Below are 14,326 nucleotides of genomic sequence, written 5' to 3' on the forward strand. Positions count from 1 at the left end.
CTAAACAAATGTTATTACTTCGAAACGAACGTCCAATATTTTTGATAGGAACGGTATTTTTGTTGCTTTTTTCCTTGTAGATTGTATTAGCTGAGACTGAGAGTATTTTTTACGACCCTGCTCATTATTTCTAGCAATGGGTGACTTTTAAAAGCCAATAAGAAGCTCTTGTATTAAATCTTGGAAATAAATTGGGTGAATTGGAATTAATATTTGTGATTAATCAAAAATACAGCTTTGCTATTTCGTCTACCTAAGTTTTTATGGCCTTAACGTGCATACGCGTATACCGATTATCTGATGGTTTGTAATCACCGATGCTCATGGAAATTTTGAATGTTAGATAGCCAAGCTGCTGCCTATAATTACTGAGAACTATCTTCCAACCTCAGTTAAAGAAGTGTATTATATCATAGCGTTCGGGAAAAGCCGTAGATAGGTGGTAAATACAGAAACACATAGTACATAGTAAAAAAATATCCTTAGAAACTGTGGACGAATGCAGCGGTACCAGGCATAATGAATGAGCTTAGATATTAAAAAGACGATGAAACGATAAAATAGATTAATTCATCAGAGTATTCTCACATCGTAGTAATATGATAAGAAAATTAATTGATCAATGTTTAAAGTTAAAAAAATCTACCTTCAGCTCAATTAAAAGTCAATAGAGAGAGATGATTGTTAAAAAAAAAGCTTAGATTTCCAATGAACGAACAATATAAAAATGGATAAGATATTGTGATCATAACGGATGAAAATTATGCGGTGAACTCTACAATTGATTGTGTAAAGTTTTTGATGTCTCATTTTGGACCCCAATTTGAATACTTTATCGGAATGACAGTTAAGAAAATTTTAATTGGTCCAAAGCCGAAAAGTTTTAACGAGGTGACGAGTTGATTTTATTTTTCGGGAGTTTCGTGAAATATTTAATTACCGTTGAAATTCTGGACAGGTTCTCGAGTGTGCTTCACTATGACAACTTCATTAACTTTTTTCGATTTTATTAAGTGTCGCTTTGAAAAAAACCCATCATCGATATTGTTATAAACAGGACCTATTGGGGAAATATTGGCAGCTGGAAAATCTATTGCCTTTCTGATTAGTGAATTACATATATTATAATTCAGGGTACCTAAATATCTGTTAATCAAAACCATGAAGTTTCTTTTTATTGATGGGATGGAGAACTCATTCAATATGAAAATCGTGGTAAGAATACGTTAAATAATAGTGTTCCTAATCCTGATATTAGATTGCCTTAACGCATAAATATTAAAACGTGATTTCCGTCATTCAATTAAGCACGAGGTAAACATTTTAGATTTCTTCTATGACGGATATCAATGGCTTCTACGACTATAGTAGGTTGCAACAGAACTATTGGCTCCTGTTTTTCTTTTCTGTAATATTAAAGGCCTATAATTTTCTGTGATGTTCGGATTCACTATCAGCCTGTAGGTATCTCTCTGCAGCTGGATGAAGGCCTCTTCAATAGTCTGCCACAATGAACGGTCGCATTTCGTCGCAAGTCATCGGTGAATCTGATTGGGGTACGCCTAACACGAGCCACACAGGGACATGACCTTTGTGGCGGCATTTACGTTGTAGATGTCTATGGGCTCCAGTAATCACCTAGCATCAGGTGGGTTATGAGCTCATCCATCCATCTAAGCAAAATAATAAAATAAAATATATAGTATTGAATTAAAATAGATGGATTCCAATCTAAATTAAAACCGCATATTTGCACCGGTAGTTTCATAGCGTTGATTTAATTATACCCATAACAGTTCTGTGGAACGTGCACTTAAACGATCAAAATTAATTAAATTGAAATTGATTTGGTGTTGTTTATTTATATTTATTGGTACAAAATGGACCTTAGTCACATGGGCAGTAAGCAACGCAACGGTCTGACTGACTTTGCGAAGGCCAGTTCATGGGTCCAGCAAATTTACGCTTAATACAAGAAGATGACGAGCTGTTGTGAGGTAGACGATATCACCTCCTAAAAATACACAAGAATGATTCCGGACGCTGTAAAAGAACAAATCAATTGAAAAGAAAACAGTTAATATTCTACGACTCATGATAAATACACAGAAAGCTTATTTGTTGAAATTGCTTGGCCAAAACACGTTAAACGTTAATCGAAGGGCCAATAGTAACTGTACAAAGCTTCAAAGTTCTCGAATAAAAGATGCGGGTGCTCATAGACGATGAATAAATTAACCCTTTTTTAAATATGGATATAATTTAATTTCGGATTTTACGGTCGGCCTAATTTATTTTGCACCCTAAGAGTTGCATACATGTGTATAATTATTATTCCACTTTTACCACCGAAGACTTGTTGGAAGTTCGCTTTACCTTGAAGCAGCAGACCTTAGATTGGAATAGAAGAAGCCCAGAACGAAGAACTAAAAATGGAAGGTGAAGAAGTAGTAGTGGTTCTTTGAGGAGATCAGGATCGCATTTTTATTACTCCCCATGGGAGGGTGATCACCTGGTCTTAAGTAGATAGCGGGGCCCTGTCGATATCCACCTTAAGAAATGGGCTCGAGATCACAATTGTATTGTATATGAACATATGTATGTACCTATGTGAATGGATGTATTGAATAAAAAATATATATTTTTTATTGCTTAAATGGGTGGACGAACTCACAGCCCACCTGGTGTTAAGTGGTTACTGGAGCCCATAGACATCTACAAAGTAAATGCTCCACCCACCTTGAGGTATAAGGTCTAAGGTCTCAGTATAGTTACAACGGCTGTCCCACACTTCAAACCGAAACGCATTACTGCTTCACGGCAGAAATAGGCAGGGTGGTGGTATCTACCCGTGCGGACTCACAAGAAGTCCTACCACCAGTAAGAAATAAACTAATAAAAATGCGTATATGTTCTCGACGAATCCCTTAATCATCTTTTACGACACCCACGCGAAGAAATGGATTAGGGACAACCAATTTCACTTTTGCTGTAGGCGACTATATTTAATTAACTACTCGTCAAATTTTACCGGCTACCCGTTACCGACTAAGCAGTGGCTGTCAGACTGCTTAATAAAGATACCGGTGCTCTATTTAATCATCGTAATAAACAAGGCAAGGACGATATTGCGCAAGGGACCTGCATTTAGAGCCTCGCCATAAAATGTGCGAAGGTGAATTGACCCGGTAATCTTTATTAAGTCATGCCTTGGGTAAAGACGTCGGCAGTATTCGCTTTACAGCTTTCTTAATTCAAGATAACAATACGAACCTTATAATTATATACCGTTAGTTACAGGAAGCGTTTCGAGTAATTAAAAAAATAATACTGACCTTTTTCTTTATAGCCTTGATGGGCGGACGAGCTCACGGTCCACCTGATCTGAAGTGGTTACCAGAGTCCGTAGACATCTACAACGCAAATGCCGTCAACTACCTTGAGATATGAGTTCTAAGGTCTCCGTTTTTACAGTACAACGGCTGCCTCACCCTTCAAACCGAAAGGCATTACTGCTCCACGGCAGAAATAGGCAGGGTGATGGTATCTACCCGTGCGGACTCACAAGACGTCCTGCCACCAGTAAAGGTCTTCAAATTTTTGTTCATTCATTAGTTTAGAACTTAGTTTATTTATAGGGATTGTCTAATTAACTAGTATAGGCATCTTTAAGTATGCAAGGATTTTATATTACAACTATATGGATTACCTAATTATTGAACAAAATAAATGTACAATACAATTATAATTTGTACCGATTTGTAGTGAAACGCACTAATGATTATTTTTCATGAAAATCGCGCTTGATAACAAGCTCCGTAGAAGAAGATTCGTCTGTGGCGTTATGGAAGATCTTCCTTAGAAAACTTGCATTTACTTAAATGTTCTTTCAGGGAGCCTTCAAGGTGAGTCTTCAGTAAAAGCTGACAGTAAAATTCATAAACTTCTTCATGCTAACCTAAGTAATGCCTGGCTTTCTATTTTATTATTTACATATTAAATTCAACATTCATGTACAACAAGGTATTTTGTTTACAACCAATTTCTTAAGGAGCTTTTCCACCAGACTTTAGCGTAGGAACATTACAAATATATTCAACATTTTACGACTTCTGCCTTTACACCTTTAACGTCGCGCTGTTTACGAGTATTGCTTTTCTTTGACTTTAGTTTCTTTGCTGAAAGGTATATTTTCATTAAAATAATATTATGTAAATTTAATGGTCCATGCTGTACCTATTGTAACAGATGGTGGATTATTTCTCTGTTATAAATTGGATAGAATGAATGCAACGTTTTCTCTTATTCATACTTTCATCACTAGAACAATTTATTATTATTATTAATACTTAATTTTAGTTAAAGAAAGTAGTAAATTAAAAACCTAACACATGGTTATCATTTTGTTTAATTGGTTTCTCTTTATTTTTCGGTTATCTAACGCTATTTATTGATGATAATTTCTGCCCTGAAATTAGGAATATAAAGTGAAAACAATTTAAATGCATTCCTCGAGTTAGTACAGAAACAAAATTAATTGATACTTGCTAATTATTTTTTCTAATAGCGGCTCTATTCTATCTGCGAACTACTTAGTCTTTTATAATTAGCTCCACGTTCAATAAGCAGAAGGTACTTAAAGACAAAACTCCGCAAACTTTCTCACTTTAACGGTCTCGGATATTTTTAGTGTGAATTACACTAGTTTTATTGGTTCACAAATTTTATTAGACTAATTACGTGTAATATGAGACGTGCGCCTCTTTTCAAGTTCAACGTTCGTTTTTAAGTACTTAATTAACTTGCTTTTGGAAAGTTAAAGTACTCAGTTGAATTTGTTTTACGGTGAGCAGTGCACGAAGAATGATCCTATGGTACAAATAGTCATATTCACACTAATTATCCGCTTCGCTGGGCATTTAAAATTAACTTTATTAGTTCTCACCCCAACAAAGATTCTCATCATTAACACTCCTGTAACTGGTGTAGGGAGTCCAATACTCATATAAATATTAGTCTATCCATTAAGTACATAAATTTTCTACATGGATACCAAGTTTCAAGTCAATCGGATGCATGGTTCAGTAGTTATAATGGAACATCCGTAAAAACCACTATAGATTTGTATATTATAGTAGAGTTATTTTGTCCGTGCAGTTTGGGTCATAAAAAATCGGAGCGGTGAAGCGAGTATTTCGCTCTCTCTTTCACTCACGAGCCTTATGGATGCGCATTATTGTTGTCGATAAGCGTTATCGATAGTGTATTTAGTTTTGTCATTTTGTGGGTTAGTGATAAAAATGAAAGAAAAAACACTAATCGAATACTTACACCACATATCGCCGGAGAAAATTAACGAGAACGGCAGAAATTAACACTTTGTAACTTTTCGAGATCTATTCTTATTTCAGTGAAAAATTTTAACACATTGTTGATAACAACACGTGCAAATATTATTATGAATAAATACTGCCGTTTTGATACAAAACAAAGGAGTAGCCATTGTTTCACTAAAGAAATTCAGAGAACGAATGCATAAAAACACATTTCTCTTCGACATAATTTGCAGGTAAGTACAAATGACTCATAACATAACCATATCTCACCACCCTTCGTATACCACCCCGCCGCCGTGTACCTTCCTTCTATAACTCATTTGTTTTTATCGATAATGGCGTTGCGCCCGCGCATCATGCTCACCGCCCTAGCCGGTCTATGTTTTATAACCCAAAGTGCACGGACAAAATAATTCTACTATAGTATAGATGGAACATCATTGTGAAGATTAGAAATTTGGTAACTTCATAATGAGTACATCTAAATTTCCCGTGTTCGATTGGTCGTTCGAAATTGTTTAGTCAAATGATGTATTTATTAGCGAAGGTTAAAGTGATCAAAATCCTCTAATCATATTTTTTTTTTTTCATTTTTCGAAAATCCTAAAAGTAATACTATTTTTACTAATAAATTTATTGCTTAAATCATGTTTAATATTTTCAGTATGCAATTTTGTGATTAGGATCGGGATTTTGGGATTAGGAATGTCAGAAACAGCAATGCTGAATTAACTTTAAAAATCAATAATCGAATAATAACTTCTCATCAAGAAGTGGCCAGTGCCTTTGAGCACTACTTTGCTGATATCCCAGCTTCTACCACAAAATCTTTAATTTCATCTCCTACCGTCGCCGAATCATTACTGCAAAAACATGTTGATAAATGCAGTGTTAACTTTAAGTTCACAAATATTGATATAAAGGACATAATTGATACTTTCAAGCTCATTAATATTAAGAAAACTGGTGATTTATGGGGAATTTCAATTAATGTTATAAAATCCATTATTGATATAATTGCACCTTACCTTGCTACAATATTTAATGACTGTATTGATGGTGGTGTGTTTCCTGATCTAATGAAATATAGTAAAATAATACCTTTATTTAAATCTGGTAGTACTTTTGACCCCTCTAACTTTAGGCCCATTTCAGTACTACCTACATTGAGTAAAATTTTTGAAAAAATTATTCTGGAACAACTTTTGAACCACTTCAATTCCAATAACCTGCTTCATAACAAACAATATGGATTCACTAGAGGTCGGTCAACTATTGATGCAGGTGTAGATCTCATTAAAAATATTTTTCAGGCTTGGGAAGAGTCGCATAATGCCCTTGGGGTTTTCTGCGACTTATCTAAAGCTTTTGATTGTGTTGAGCATAATACATTGTTGAGGAAATTACACCATTATGGTATTAGGGGCGTTTCATTAGAACTTATTAAATCTTATTTATCCGGAAGAATCCAAAAAGTAGACGTTAAAGGAACCAGATCTTCCGGTGTCTTACTTAATATGGGTGTTCCTCAGGGTTCCATATTGGGTCCCTTCCTATTTCTTGTATATATCAATGATTTACCTAAGTTTATTGAAACCCGTCACGAGGTCGTATTATTCGCTGATGATACATCATTATTGTTTAAAATTAAACGACATTTGGAAGATTATGACGATGTGAATGATGCTATCTCGCGCGTGGTACATTGGTTTAGTGTTAATAATCTGTTATTAAATAACAAAAAAACAAAATGTATAAAATTTACCACACCTAATGTTAAACAAGTTGACACTAATATTACTGTAAGTGGAGAGACACTGGAGCTTGTGGATTCGACAGTTTTTCTTGGTGTAACAGTTGATTCCAAGCTGCAGTGGGGTCCTCACATATGCAAGTTAGCGAGTAGGCTTAGTTCTGCAGCGTTTGCGGTAAAAAAAATACGAATGTATATTAATGAAGATACGGCACGCCTGGTTTATTTTAGTTATTTTCATAGTGTTATGTCCTATGGCATTTTGCTATGGGGCAATGCTGCCGATGTCGAAACGATTTTCATCCTGCAGAAGAGGGCTATTCGTGCTATTTATAATATGCACCCGAGGGAATCCTTGAGGGACAAGTTTAAGGAAATCAAAATTCTAACTTTAGCGTCCCAATACATTTTTGAAAATTTATTGTACGTGCGTAAAAACATTGAAGAATTCCCCAGAGTCTGCGATTTGCACAATGTGAACACTAGGAACAAACATAGGCTTGCGTTGCCGGCGGCTCGAATTAAGAAAATAAGCAACTCTTTTAGGGGGCTGGGTGTACAGCTTTTCAACAAGATCCCACTAAACGTTCAACTACTACCTGTTCATAGATTTAAGAAAACTGTTAAGGAACGTTTGTGCAACAAGGCATATTATAAAGTTAAGGATTATTTACTAGATGGCACTACGTGGGAATGAGGCGCTCGCTCCTGGCCTTTTCATTTTTCATTATTATTATTATTATTTTTAATTGTATTTTTTTGACTTGTTTTTTCTTTTATTGTGAATATTTCTATTTATTTAAAAAAAAAGAAAATATTTGAGAAAAAACAAAAAAAAAAAAAGCCCGCTGAGTTTGTTTCGCCGGTTCTTCTCAGGACTGTGGCTTTTTTTGGAACCGGTGGTAGAGTTAACATTGTTATTTGTATTTTGACATTCAACAAGTGTGTCATACTGACATCTAAGTTGAAATAAATGATTTTGAATTTGAATTTGAATTTGATCTAGACGAAAAAAAAAACAAACTCCAATACTTTTAATTCTGTCATATAAAATGTCGAGCACGTTTCAATGGAAAACTTATAAAAGAAAATATTCGATGAACTAAAAAGTTCGAGATGAAAGGTTGCACGTAAATTTCTATAACTCGAAGAACTCATAACAAGCAAGTTAAATGTACTTAGTTGGTTGTAGCTTGACTCGTTAGTCCGATGGGAGGTTTCGTGTAGCCTCAGATGTCTTGCGGCATGTTCTTTAAGAAACTGCAATGAAACTTATATGCATTTCACGGTTCGAACGTCACACAGGGATGTACTTGGTTAATTGAATATTGAAATATTATTAAATATAATATAAATACTAGTGGTAGGACCTCTTGTGAGTCCGCACGGGTAGGTACCATCACCCCGCCTATTTCTGCCGTGAAGCAGTAATGCAGCAGCAGTAACCCAAACGGTTTGAAGGGTGGGGCAGCCGTTGTAGCTATACCTTAGAGCTTATATTCCAAGGTGGGTGGCGCATTGACGTTAGATAGTGGCTGATATGCTCATAGGGGCATGTACCATGCATGCCATAATATGATGCTGATCTTGTAGCTTAAGTTAGAAGTCTCAGCTACTGTTGCGTAGTTAAATTTAAATGGCAATAACTTAATTTAGGTAACTAATGGTGCTTTTGTTGTGATGTCGATTTTATTTTTATTGCTTTTTGGCAGGCCATTTGATGTTAAGTAGTGATCATCGCTCATAGACATCAACAATGCTAAAGCTACTGTCAAACCCCCTACTTTTCATATCTGCGGAATCTGGTTTTTTTTTTATTGCCCTTGTAGGCAGACGAAGCATACGGCCCACCTGATGGTGAGTATTTACCGTTGCCCATGGACTTCAGCAATGCCAGGGGCAGAGCCAAGTCGCTGCCTACTGAGCCAAGCCGCTGCCTACCGAGCCAAGCCGCTGCCTACCGATACCTGGTAATAGATAATAAACAACAGGCGTGCCACAAAATTATCAGCTCGCCTAAGAAACGTAACACTAGAAGCTCAATCTCGAAGCTGTTACTAATATTTATTCCGCTAGACACAATTACATTTTGTTAAAGATAAAAAGGTTTATTTTTTTTATCTACGAATGTGCTTGTAAGTTTTGGAGGCACCTTTTCAGATGCTGGCATATTATTTAGATCGTAGAAAAATAAAGTTATATATTCATTAAATAAACAGATGACATTGAGAACAAGATGAAATATGTACGCATGTTACGGGTTATAAATTTTTGAGGCAACGGCTCCAGATTTTAACGCCACTGATGACGTCATTATCTGGAAAAACGATGACATTTTCAGTTCATTATTAATAACTAAGTGCAATGAATATTTAAAAATAAAAGATAATTAAAATCAAAACTTCTTTTTTTTAAATCGTGGGCACCCATTGGATTTCATTTTTTTATTATAATTTTGCATAATTTTTTACTAAGCTCGTAGTACAAAGAATTTCATCTACTTGCTTTTTATTATTGCAATGCTCGGTAATATATATATGTAATTTATTTCATTACAAATTTGTGGTGAACCCAAAAAAATGTATACTTAATTTAAAAATTATTACATACACAAAAAAAAATAATTAAATAGACAACAAAGTTCTTTGAATAATAACAAATTTTTCTTCGGTACGTACCTCTATGGATACTTTGGAAACGTACCAACCTAACTTGATCTGCACCGTTGTTCTTAATGGTTCGTCGAAAGTGTTATTACGGAGGCCATCGTTTATTGAACGCTTAATATGCAAAAGACCTAGCTTCAGAAGCCTCATTTGCTTCGACTGTTATCGGTTGTACATGCGTCGTCTATTTTGATAAAAGTTTGTTTATAGTCTTTTTCTGGTAGGTATTATTGTGGTGGGTGCCTATATCTATCACTGAATAATTCCGATTGGCCAGGGTCAGGCTTTAGTGTATTCGTCCTGGGTAAGGATGCAAGGTTTTCAGGAATTATCATCATTGTAGGCAATAGGTCGGTTCCAGACTAACATTTCAAAAATCATCATAAAAAAATTAAACGAATTTCTTATGCCTATAGAGCTTTTAAGGTTACTGAACAATATAACACACAAAAAAGAAATTATTTTTTTACTTTAAAAGGTACACTTTAAAAGCTTTGATATAAAACATGCTGTGGAGCTTTCAGAACGCCGAGCGCACCTGGGCTTACGGTAATGAATATTGTTTAGTGCTTCGCCTCTCATATGAGCTTACATAGCTTACAACCAGGGCGTTACACTTATTTTAATGTAATAGATTTGTGGACGTGCACACGACTCTTGAGGTGTTAAGTGGTTACCCGTCTGTAGACAGAGGTCTGTAGGTCTATAGACATCATAACGTGAATGGAAACCCTCACTTTGTCACGTGAAGTCAAAGTTTATTGCATGCTATCACACTCTTCAAACCAGAATGCTTGACTGTCTAGAGAAGATACAAATATGGTGGTACGTGCTTGTAAGTGCTCAAATGCATAAAAACTAACGCTTTTATAAGAAACTAGCGACCCGCCCTCGCTTCGCTTCGGAAACATTAAAACACATGAAACAATAAATAAATAAAAAAATTTTTTTAAAAAAAAGTAGCCTATGTTCATCAGGGACAATGTCGGCTTCTAATGGAAAAAGAATTTTTCAAACCGGTCCAGTAGTTTCGGAGCCTATTCGAAACAAATAAACAAACAAATCTTTCCTCTTTATAATTTTAGTATAGATATAGACTAATCTAAAAAGAGAAAATAAATTTATTGTAAAAAAAGCATGGTATCAATACTAATAATCACTTTATTGAAAGATATGATTAGAAGGATTATCATTTTGATAAGGTCTTAAACAGCACTCCACGCTTTTTTTACAATTAATATAATATATAAAAGTGTGTTTTTTGGTTTTTTAAACTATTATTTATTTTCAATTTTTTAGTTCAGTTTTCTATAACAGCATGATTGTTTTTTTAACGATTATTTATTAAATATGGTGTTACTATTAAACATCAACATATCAATAATAAGCTATAAATTTGTACAGCGGTTGAATTATCATCAGACCTTGATAAGTATGTCAAATTTCGAGTTGTTCCGACGTAACGAAGGGAGTCAAAATCAAGTTCCAATTTTCCATTATATACATACTGACGTAGGTAAGAACTAATAAAAGTGTGTTAAAAATGAATTCACTTAGAAAAAAAGAACACAAAAAAATTGTCGAATTAAGAACCTCCTCTTTTTTAATGCCATTAAGTTGCTTTAATTGTATTTAGGTATATAGAAAGAAATTACAACAGAAAAAAGTATTTCCGTTCGAATTCCAAAACTAGACGACTGTTACGCAAATGTATCTCAATTCATTTTATTGATATAAATCAGAATTATACTCATCCGACTAAATTGATTAATGTTTTTCGCCGATCGCTGTGCACGTAGGTATGCGATTCACAATGATTTACGTATGACAATGTTTTCGGGGCTGTGACAGTTATTGCTCATCAACTTGTGGCAGTTTTATGTCTTTATGCATCTACCTATATATATGTATTTTATTGAGCGGGCTTCATAGATAGCCCACTTTTAGCGGCAGAGCTGTATAGATATCCGAGAGTCCTTTCTTTTTGTTTTCCTACCTATTCGTTGGTAGCCTAAGAAGGACTATTTTCGTGTCGTGCGGACGGGTAGGTGATCTCACGGGCTCAACATGAGAGAACTCCAGTAAACACCAGACGGCTCATAATCCAATGTAAAACGTATTTTTAAGTTATTACACAGCTTTTATCGCGGGCTTTGAGCGGGGCGACCGAATCAAGAAATTCCGTAACTAAAATAAATCTAACACTCCCCACTCCGCCTACCATGTAGCTCGCGTTCAATACATTCACACGTTGCGCTTGTGTAGTGTTTGTGAATAAGCGCGCGGGAAATGCTATGCAATAAATAGCTTTACCGCGGCAGTTTCCGAGTGCCACACGTGTTTTTTGTCATCATTCGATTTTACTACCCATAAAATATCACACCGGAGGCTTTAAATGAAATTGGTATTTAAGAAAGAAACTTCGAAAATATCAAAACCGGACACGTTTAGTTTCTATCGATTAGAATAATTGAAAATAATAATCAATTATTATTTTAATGTTATTGTTAATTGTCAACACACTAATGAAACAGAAACGAATGTGTTCTTATTATCCGTATTGTAGAAACCGTCCCCACGGCTCGGTGGCTTATTTGTCAAAGCACTTTTATATCGAGTGCCCGTTTTGAAGCTACGGCAGCACCTGAGTTTTACGATAATGAATATTACGGTGCTAGCGTTAAGGGGTGTTTTTGAGCGTACAATATTTTTTATTTATATGTATTAAAAGGCTGATGGGAATAGCCCATCGGTCTTGGAGAAGGTTTACGGAAAAATGTTTTTGCATTTTGCTTTCTTAAATTTTGTGGTATCGTTTTTTTAAGTGGATACTTCTAGAACACCCTTATGATTTGAAACTTGATGAAACGAAAATGTGACATTAAAAGGAAAGGAGACAAGCGAAGTAAGTGAATTGCACACGTGCATTTTAACATGTTTAAGATCACTTAAGATTTAGAATTGTTAAGATGGATGGACGAGCTGATGGTCTCCTGGTGTTAAGTAATCGCTGGAGCCCATAGACATCAACCACGTCAATGCTGCCGTTCATCTTGAGACACAAGTTTTAAGACTCCGTTTTTACAATTATTGTTTGCCCCACCGCTTTTTAAGCCGACACTCATTGCTGCTTAACGGCAGAAATAGGCAGGGTACCTGCCCGTGCAGGCTCACAAGACGACCTACTACTTGTAAACTTTAAAATTTGCTGGTACAAAGATTATCCTTTAAACCGTAACGCGTATTGTTTCATAGTTGAGTATAATTTTTATAACTCGTTTGATTTGTGAGTAATCTATATATTAATACGTGAAGCAAAAACTTTGTATCCCTTTTTACGAAAATTGCGCGGACGGAGGAGTATGAAATTGTCCACACTTATAGAGAATATAGAGAAGAAGTGCTAAATGCTAATTTTTTTTTAAATAATGCATAAAAGATACATTATATCAATAAAGAAAACATTACACACACTACATACCATGTATTTGACGCACACACGCATGCATACTATTTATTGTCAAACTTTTGTTCTTGACGTCTGTTGTCAAATTGAGAATAGATTAAATATTGTTTGTCTTTGTTAATATTTTTATAGGCGAAATTTGTGATTATAGAAATATAAAATACAATCATAATAGTGTACAAACTTACAATTCCAATTAATTGTAGTAGAATTTCGACTACTGCGGGGCCACTAGTATAAGTAAATTGGTTAAGTGAGATCAAACTGGACAAAAATTACCAAAACATTCATTGATAATTTCAGCTTTTACACAATTTGTTGAATCCTGTTTTACTTTTTTAATTTCGATTTAATTTTCATGTGATATTTTAGCTTGGCGTATATTATTTGCCTGTTTAAAACTACTGTTTTTTTTTTCTAAATTTACGTAAACTTGTTCTATTTTTTTGTATATATCGGAAATCAGATTTATTACCCGTTTAATTTGTGAATATTATAAGTAAATTGGTTAAGTGAGATACCTACTGTTTTTTTTTTCTAAATTTGTGTAAACTTGTTCTATTTTTTTTTGTCTATATCGGAAATCAGATATAATTGTGGTTTGTCAATATAGGGCTCTATCTGGTTTCTAATCTGTTTATTTTTTTCTCCTTTGCTTTGTTGCTATAGTTCTATTTCGAGTACTATATATGTTTAAGTATTTCACCAAATCTTTTATAAATTTCTCTTTATTTTGTGTATCTTTATTAATTAAATATATAAATTGTTTGACAATTTTATAAGGACTAGAGGTCCCGCAGTAGTCGAAATTCGACTATAATTAATTGGAATTGTAAGTTTGTACACTATTATGATTGTATTTTATACTTCTATAATCACAAATTTCGCCGTTATAAAAAATATTAACAAAGACAAACAATATTTAATCTATTCTCTATTTGACAACAGACGCCAAGAACAAAAGTTTGACAATAAATAGTATGCATGCGTGTGTGCGTCAAATACATGGTATGTAGTGTGTGTAAATGTTTTCTTTATTGATTTAATGTATCTTTTATTCATTATTTAAAAAAAAAATTAGCATTGTGCACTTCTTCTCTATATT

The sequence above is a fragment of the Bombyx mori genome, chromosome 23, assembly GCF_030269925.1.
Source record: "Bombyx mori chromosome 23, ASM3026992v2".
Classification (NCBI taxonomy): domain Eukaryota; kingdom Metazoa; phylum Arthropoda; class Insecta; order Lepidoptera; family Bombycidae; genus Bombyx; species Bombyx mori.